Source organism: Mesoplodon bidens, assembly GCF_964165515.1.
Source record: "Mesoplodon bidens genome assembly, chromosome: 16".
Lineage (NCBI taxonomy): Eukaryota > Metazoa > Chordata > Mammalia > Artiodactyla > Ziphiidae > Mesoplodon > Mesoplodon bidens.
Window position 1 is genome coordinate 66,832,469 of NC_138173.1, and position 10,034 is coordinate 66,842,502.

The window sequence follows — 10,034 nt, forward strand, 5'->3', positions numbered from 1 at the left end:
CTCTTTAAAGCATAATTTCCAAACAAGTTCCTGGAATGTGATTTGTTCCCCATTAGGAAGAGCAGCCCCAAAGAACCTACTGTGAATTCAATGCTGAGGAATTCTAATTTGCTGTATTTTTTCACAGGCTGCAATTGGTCTATAAGGACCTAAGATGACTGAATGCAGTTCTCCCTGTGATAGAGCTAGCCCTACTTCCTACCAGAGTTGAGGGATAGCCTGAGTTATTTAGAATGAGAAGGGGGGCTTCCCTGGTGGCGCAGTGGTTGGGAGTCCGCCTGCCGATGCAGGGGACACGGGTTCGTGCCCCGGTCCAGGAGGATCCCACATGCCGCGGAGCGGCTGGGCCCGTGAGCCATGGCCGCTGAGCCTGCGCGTCCGGAGCCTGTGCTCCGCAACGGGAGAGACCACAGCAGTGAGAGGCCCGTGTACCACACACACACACAAAAAAACAAATGACCTAGAATGAGAAGGGAATCAGAGAAAATATGTCATCAAACTCCATCTTTTTGGAGGGCATAGAGGATCAAGGAGGAGAAGTTGTTTCCTGACCACTGTTGAAACAGAGACTAGAATTTTGGTGTAACTAGAAATCCAATGCTCTTTTCATTACTTGGCTCTTTCAGCAACCTCCTCTCTGCTGAATGTACAGCCAGCTCCCTGGTTACTGCTTTCTCTGAATACTGCCCAACATACACATGTGACTGGCTTCACAGATAAACCAAAGAAAAGACAACACACCAGATTTCTTGGTTACATTATAGGAATTCCTCTTGTCCTGTTTAGCATAAACAGGACAAAGTATAGTAGAGTGTAGCAGAAAGGTCACTTTCTCTATTTGATCAGACCCTACTAAATGCAGAGTTTTCTATAGGTGCCCAGGTCTCCAAATAAATTTGATTACATCTGATAGAATATAGGTAATTCATCTAATGAAAAGCAGGCAAGGAAACTAATGGAAATCAGGAAGCCATTTTGAAAGAAACGGATTGGTTTTGTTTCCTTTGGATTTGGATTTCAGTAGAGGTAGTGTTTGGAAAGCCACCTTGATCTCTCTAAGGCTGCTTCCCACTGTACAGCAGTAACTGTTGCCGGCTCTCATTGCCACCCCTCCCTCATTCACCTGCCTGGATCTCTCTCAATATTCAACACTTCTATGAACTGTTAATACTCCAGGGAAGTCTCATGACCCTCTTTGAGCAGCACAGAACTTCAGTTCAGAATCTCCTATTTTTCCTCAATGTATTTACCTCAGTTTGATTTTTACACGATAGTTGTATTTGTCTTTTTTTCTAATTGAAGTACAGTTACTTTACAATGTTGTGTTAGTTTCAGATGTACAAGGTGATTCAGTTATACACACACACATATATATATCATTTTTCAGATTCTTTTCCATTATAGGTTGTTACAAGATACCAAATATAATTTCTTGTGCTATACAGTAGGTCCTTGCTGTTTATCTATTTTATATATAGTAGTATGTCTCTGTTAATACCAAACTCCTAATTTATCCTTTCCCCCTATTTCCCTTTTAGTAACAGTAAGTTTGTTTTCTATGTCTGTGAGTCTGTTTCTGTTTTGTAAATAAGTACATTTGTATTATATTTTAGATTCATTGTATAAGTGATATCATATAATATTTCTCTTTGTCTGACTTACTTCACTTAGTATGATAACCCCTAGATTCATCCATGTTGCTGTAAATGGCAATACTCCATTCTTTTTTATGGCTGAGTAATATTCCACTGTATGTGCATGCGTGTATATATATATATATATGCATATAAATGTGTATATATATATATATGCATATACATATGTATATATATATATATATCTCACAACTTTCTAAACCAATAATCTGTTGATGGACACTTAGATTGCCTCCATGTCTTGGCTATTATAATTAGTGCTGCTATGAATTTCGGGGTGCATGTATCTTTTCAAATTAGAGTTTTCATCTTTTGTGGATATATGCCTAGGAGTGGGATTGCTGGACCATATGTTAAATCTATTTTTAGTTTTTTAAGGAACCTCCATACTGTTTTCCACAGTGGCTGCACCAATTTAGATATAGCTATATTTGGTAATTAATTTTTCTTATCTGACCCCCTGAGATTATAGGACTGGGGAACAAATGGATTGTATTTCTTTCTCTTGGATAGCACTATGTCTCATCACCTAGCCCAATTCCAGGTACTGTACTAGTTACCCATAATTCTGTGGACTGAGTGAATGAAAAATTGAATAAATTAATATGTATGCTTAGACACTTTTTCTTTTAAGCAATAGAAAATTGTCTCCCAGAAACTTCATTGCTTTCATTTGTTTTAATTTTAAAAGGAAATTAATTCATTCTGTTTATACCATGAAGAGGTGAGTAAAATCATTGTAGATAAATAAATAGACCCAGTCATGAAATTTTTAGAGAGCCATACATTTTAAAATAATTTTTATTCTATGTATCTATCCTTAGAGGTCACATTTGTATATGAGGGCTCATAAAAGGTGTTATTTCAGGAAGATTCACCTATTCTGTCAGTCGTTCAACATTTATTTTGTTGCTGATGGAGTCAGGCCTGATACTGGATGCTAAGAACACCAAAATAAAACGACATGCTTTCTGTCCTTGGGAGCTGACAGTTTGCTCTTGCCGTAGATAAGTAGAAGTCAATAATGGTGGCAGCCATTGATGAAGATACTGCAGAGGTATATGCTGCAGCATGGGGGGGCAGAGGCAAAATGTGGAGGAGTGGCTCCCGACTCATTCCAGAAAAAGAAAGGAAATGTCAGAAATTTTCGGGAACAGATGATTCTTAAAAGGAGTCTTGAAAGGCCAAGGAAAGTTATTCAGGAATTGAGGAGTGGAGCGCATTCTAGGCACACGGTGAAGGGTATGACAGGCAGAGAAAACTTGGGGAATTCTGAGATCTCTAAGTTTGTTGGAATGGGCTACTTCCAAGGAAGTATGTGATGTGGAGAGAAAAGAGAGTGGAAAGAGGGGCAGATCAGACAGGGATCTGTATGCCAAGATGACTATACTTAATGCATACGTTCTTGTGGATCTGGCTCTGATGCGGCTCCATTAATTTTTCTCAGCATGCAGTACAGAACACAACATCACCCTATGTAGACATGAGGGTCTGCAGGGCAGTGAACAGTCATAGCAAAACTAGTCATAATGACTAGTAACAATTTATTGAGCACCTACAATGTGGGCATGATCTCATCTAATTCTCACAGCAGTTGCAAGGTGATTACCATTTATCCTATTTGACCAAAACAGAAACTAAGACTCTGATGCAAGAGTCTCAAGATCACACGGTGAGTTAGGGGCCAGGCCAGGATTAAATCCTAGGTCTCTGGTGATTCCAAAGCTTATGTTCATTTTGCTGTTCCCCAATGGTGATGACTCAGTGTTACACTAGGGATGGTTCTGATTACTCTGGTCTAAATCTGAGTACATATTTGCTTCATTTGATCATCCTACACAGAAGTTTCTTTCCAACACAAAAAAGAAGTGCCGTTTGAAAACACCCAGAAATAGTTGCTTTGTTGAGAATTAAGTTATTGGGTTATCCTAATAAAAGTTTTTAAAAAAAGATGTTCAGATTTTTCTCTTTCAAAACTGGGATCAAACAGTATAAATAATTCATGGAGGATGGAAGATGTAGGGTCCAGCTAATCTAATATCTGCCAAGTTGACCCTCTCTCTAAGCTGATTCACTTACTCATGTTAATTAAATTTGGCATATATAGCAAAGGCCAAGAATAAGGCTTGTAGCATTCAGAGCTAGGGAAAGACTCGATATCTCCTGTGAAAGAAGGTTCGCTGACAGGGCAAACAAACCCATTGAACTTTACTTAGATTGCCTAGTTGTCACTGTTGATCTTATTTTCATTTATGACCTTGTGTGCAAACTCAGCAAAGCGATGTGGAATACAATGTACTAACATATTTATTCAATCTTCATGAGCAAGGTTTACGTCATGGCTGGTGAAGTTCACTAAATTAACTGTCTCAGGCTATGGAAATATTCAATCATTAATTCTTGTTTTATTTATTTTTATTTTTAATTTTATTTCCTCATTTATTGCTCCTGAACTCTGAATGCCATGAAGCCTAATGGGATTGGATCTAGCAAACCTGAGCAAAGCTTTTCTCTTGTTTTTTATTCATTAACATATTAAAAATACATCATGGCTGCTCTCCACTCCAGAATTGACTGCTTAATACCCAAAGGTAACACTAAATTTGTACTTTGTGTCCATCTCAGAGCTGGAAAGCCTCAAAATCAAATCAGCTGGGCAGGTATTTGCAGTGGACCTTGTGACATATATGAGACAATGATGAGGGGAAAAAGCAGGAAAAGACAGGCCACTTTTCCTCAAGGGGTTCTTAGGTATAACTAGCCTTACATGAGCTAGTAATCATTTATCAAAAGTTTATTGTGTGTCAAACACTCTACTAACTTCTTTATATTCAGAGTCAGTACAGAGATTTCTTTGAGATTGGCAAGAGACCAACCCATAATTTTTCTTCATCTTAGGTGGGTGATTTGAGGTATGTTTCTTAACCTCCTTATACATTTTATCATCTAAGAGGGGATTTTAATTACACATACTTCATAGAGCTTACTTCATGAGCTAAAGCTTCTGAATTACTGGCCACAGCATCTAGCGTCTAGTAAAAGCGTTATAACTCAGTCCTTATTGCTGCTGCAATTCAGCCTCTAATTAAGACTGTGACGTGTCATTGGTCAAGAGGTCAGAAGACAGGAGTCCTGGAAGTCCTCTTCTGCACTCAGAAACTCTGTGACCTTAAAAGTTCATATAGCAGTGGTCCTGTCTGGGTCAGAACCCAAATTCTGAGCTGACCAGTGAGTCTGGGTGACACATTCTGCTCCTTTGATGTGTCCACCAGCATCCACTGATTTGCATGTGATCTGAAGAGCCTTGAGAGATAGGGAATGAGGAATAATGATTTGACCTACTTTCATCTTTGGGGGTTCCAACCATTACCAGTGTGTCTGCCTACCTCAACATCATGACTAAAAGGGCGAGGAAGGCAGATCAGAAAAGAAAAGGAGACTGATAGATCTTTACTGATAAGTCAACAAGGCCTGAGGATTGTGGAGGAGCAAAGGGGAGGTGTGATATAGGGAAGAGTGTAAGAGCTTGTGCTTGAATATGGATTGCCTCAGCTACTCTAGTGGTGTTTGTAAATACTGGTTAAATAGCACGGTGTGATAGTTCATTTTATGTGTCGATTTGACTGGGTCATGTACCCGGATTAAATATTATTTCTGGGGGTGTTTCCAGGTGAGATTAGCACTGGAATCAGTGGACTCAGTAAATGACCCTCCCTGGTGAGAGCAGGCATCATCCAATCTATTGAAGGCCTGAATAAAACAGAAGACTGAAGAAGGAGAAATTTGCCACCTTTTCTGTAACACACTTGAGCTGAAACATCTCATCTCATTTTCTCCTGCCCTCAGACTGGGATTTACATCATTGGCTTCCTTTGTTCTCACCCCTTTGAACCTGGGCTGAATTACACCACTGGTGTTTCTGGGCCTCCCACTTGCAGATGACACATTTTTGAAATTCTCAGTCTCCATAATCTTGTGAGCCAATTTTTCATCATAAATAAGTAAATGAACAAATAAATAAATTTATTTATGTATTTATTTACTCTCTTGGTTCTGTTTCTCTGGAGAACCCCAATACACAAGGTATGCTGCTAAATGCAATAATACTTGGGTAACACATATACTGTGAACAGAGAGTGGGAATGTGTCCCTTCATACTTTGCAAGATGGTTAATTGGGTAATGAGAGGTAAAGAGGCCAAAGCCAGACAATCTGCTCGGATGGGAACCCCTGCAGATCCTCTGATACTATCAACAACAGAGTGGGCTCTCCAGGGCAGGAGAAAGCAGAGATGCTGCATCAAGGATCTGAGAAGTAAAGTTGATGCTGAGCCTTAGAGTCTGGCAGAGAGTGGTAGTCCACAACTCACATTCTGGAACTATCCACACCTGGTTGGAAGAAAAGTGCCACCTTTGTACCACTGTGAAAAACAAATTATTTAGCTAACGATAATAGAAAGTATGATTTTCTTTGAGCAAGTGCCATGTGGCAAATATCACGCCAGAAACTCTGTATAAAGCATTTCTAACTCTCAGAACTAACAACTCAGGTATTGCCAACCCATTTTAAAGGTGAAGAAACCAAAACGTAAGGAAAACTCTCTGTCCATCAAACAGATAAGATTATAATACAGATCCACCCACATCCCAAGTTCTCATCCTTTCTGCTATAATATGGCAGCTGGCAGAAGATGATAATGGGCTGCTTGGGAAAACACCCAGGCATCACAGACATTTCCTGGATGCCATAGTTACCCCATGATCCAATTACATGGTCCTGAGGTGTTGCTGCTATATGCCTCCAAGGGAGGAATACCATTTGAGTTCATGAGACTATTTGATGTTGGAGAGTCTGTTTGCTTTGGCCTATAATACTGGAAATGAAACAGTGGTTTGGATAAACAAATGACCATGATTTCTTGTTTGAATAGGAGGGAGGATGTGACTTACAGGCAAGATTCCCAACTAAATCAACCAACCGGACAGCAAGCTCCTCACGTTAATCATGACTAAAAGGGAGTCCTATTCATCTAATACAGATTTAGAGATATATGAATTAGAGGCTGGCTGGTTGCATTCAAAAGTAATTAATGAATGAGAAAAAAATGGGCTATTTGTCTCAGTCTAGTATAACATCCCTGCCATTGCAAGATGATATTGTGATTAGACTCAGCCCAGAAATATATATCCTCTGACTCCTCGTTCAGCAAAATCAAGAAGGCTAAGAAGTGGTAGAGCTGGAACTAGAATTTCAAACCCTGTACCTATTCAACCGCTGCTATATGGCATGAACAGTAGTAATATAATGACCAAAACAACAGTAACAATAGTGAGAAGGAAGAGAAGAAGGAAGGAGAACAAGAAAGAAGAGGAGGAGGGAGATGAGGAAAAGAAACCAATTATGACAACTGTTTAATGAGCACTTTCTACACATGCTGGACTAAGCTCTTTATGTATATGATCCCATTTAATCCTCACAAGAGTGCTGCCAGGTAGTAATTTTAATCCCTATTCAGTAGATGAGGAATCTGTCTCTGGGAGTTCATGCAATTTCTCCAGTCACCTAGCAAGTGAGCGGCAGGGTCAGGATTTGAAACTTTCAACTGGGATGTGCTAAACCCCAGATTTTAATGCTAAACTCTTCAAAGTATTGCTCTGAAAGATCATAGACCCTGCTGTCAGTGAGGGTATAATCTGGTGGAGAAAGTTTCTCACTCTTACATTCTACTAGTGTGTCTCTGCAAAACTTCTTTTGCTTCTCAGGGCTAGTCTTTCATCTGTAAGATGGAGATAATAATACATGATCTGTCCATCACATGGGATTGTTGGTAACATCAACTATGTTTCATAAAGGTAAGACTACTTCACTATTATTTTAGAAATATAAGTAGTATTACTCTTGGTATTCCTATGTCTATAGATCTCCTGCTGAATCAAGACTGGAGTTCTGTAGTACTGTAAAAATATTCCCTTCTTATTTTCCTGTTCTCAGGGAACTAGAACGCTGTTGTCACACGTGTCATAGTTTATGCAGTTGAGCAATGCAGCACTGCCGCAGGATAAGTTTACTGTGGAAACACTGGCCTGCTGCTCACCCTCTGGAGAGGTTCATTCATACACTGACACGAGTGGGCAAGCATGCCTCTGGTTGCATTCTTACCCTCAGTCACAGCACGCTGCATTTATTTTTCTGAAAAGATTTCCCATGAGCCCTGGGCCATAATAAGTGCCTAATAAATATATCAATGACCTCCCCTTCCTCTTGCCTTCCCCAAATGGACAGCAACCGTGGGACACGGAGGGAGGGACATGAGAGATGTGAGGGAGGTAGAACTGATCAGACGTAGAGGAACATTTTGTCTTGTCCGTGCCATTAACCAACTAAAGGAACTGTAATTATCCAGCAAGTAGGGACTATGATAGTCTTACTCACCCCTTTATATTTAGTGGCTGGCATAGAGGCAAGGGGAGAGTCCTTAATAAATACTTGATGAACCCATGAATCAGAATAAGAATAGTTAACACTTAGAGAGGATGTTCAATGGTCAAGGCACTGTGCTGAGCATTTGACATGCAGTTTCTTATTTAATCCTTGCAACTGTTATTTTTTCCATTTTACAAGTCAAGAGAAGTAAATTTAGGAAGGTCAGGATCTTTATGTCAAGATCAGATATCAGACAGGGATTTAAATCAAGGCTAACTCTGGTTGGGCTTTTAACTATTGTGCTATACCACTTATCTAGTCCAACTCTGTGTAACTTTGCAGAACAAATGGAGGACTGAAAATGTGCTGTAACTCATCCGAGGCACTTCATGGCTTCCAATAATCCCTCTGTATAGGTGTTTTCTGGATTGCAGAAATACATGCCAAGAGAACGGAGAAGGAAGGAAAGCACTACTTCATAGGGAAATAGATAGGAAAACCTTTTCCTTGGAGTGAATGGGCACATTGCTGAATTTCCTAATGTATCGGAGTTCTTGGCAAACGGAAAAGAAAAGTCTGCAAGGAGCCTTGAAGGAGAAGAAAGCAGATCCCAGAAGTTTCAAAGATGATTCATTACTTGTACAACCCAAAAGGGACGTCAAAAAGTACCCACAGGGATTAGTTTGTGGTAACCTCGACTCCAAGACCACTGGGCTGACTCTGACGGAGATGTGTTTGCATCAATTCAAGGCTATGGATGATTGAGTGTGGTAGAAGCTTGAAGAACACAGTCATATATGATGTATTCAGAAGTGGGAAAAAAGCCAAGAACAGCAAGTTTCTCTTCGTTATAATCCCCTTCTATGGTCCAGGAAGAATGACCGTTTCCATATTATTTAGAAATAAAATGATTGCTGGAAGCAATATATCTAGGTGGGGTTTGTGAGATTACGTCTCAGACAGGACAAACTGTAAGTGTGGACAAAAGGACTTAAAAATAATGAAAAACTGTGAAGGTGGAAGTAGAGAGAAGAGAAAAGAATTGACTAAATTATCCATTTTCCCATTTGCAACCTAGGACATCATTCTTTAGGGCCCAGTTCAAACCTCTGAGCCCCTCCAGGAAGATTTTTCTGATCTAGTCAACTTTCTGTGACATCTGGCTTTTCTGACTGCAATTATTGTAAGAACCTGCATTCTAATTGAGCATTCAGTGTATACTGAATTATATCATGCATTGATTTTTGGCATGGATATGGCTCTCTCCCCATCTCCCTCACCAGATCAGTTGTCACGCTTTAAGGATGGGAGCTATATCTTGCACATCTTTTTATTCCTTGTTATGTAAGAAGGGATGCATGGTATTGCTAAATAAGCATATAATCTAGATTCACACGGAGCAGGTCCCAAAAACTGCTCTGCCACATTGTTGCATAATTTTGAGCAAGTAAGAAAGAAAACTAACATATGTAGATTCCCTACTATGTGATTATGTGTCTATGCCCAATATCACAAGTCTAGACCAGATGCAATTTCTCTGACCCTAAACCTGACCAGGGGATTGAGTGTCATTTTCCTATTGGACATATTATTTCAAATTGAGAGAACCACCATAGAAGCAGCATGTTAGGGAAAAGCTCAAACAAAACTCAGGAAGACTAGAAAAGCCAATCAAAATTCAAAGGACATAGGTTGGAGAGAAGGGGAACTCGGCTAAAACAAGAGCAGGATAGAGCCTGGGACAATGCCCTGAGCCCAAGAGTTTTGTTGGTATGATTCTGAGTAAAATCAGAAATGAATTCTCTACTCTGGGTGCATCATATTTGTGGTCTCAGTTACAGGGGAGCTAAGCTTCCTCACCTGCAAAATAGAATGAAGGAGAATATCTGCCTCACTGGGTTGCTGTGAAAATTAAGGGAGACAATGTAAGTGGTAGCACCAAAGACACTCTGTGAA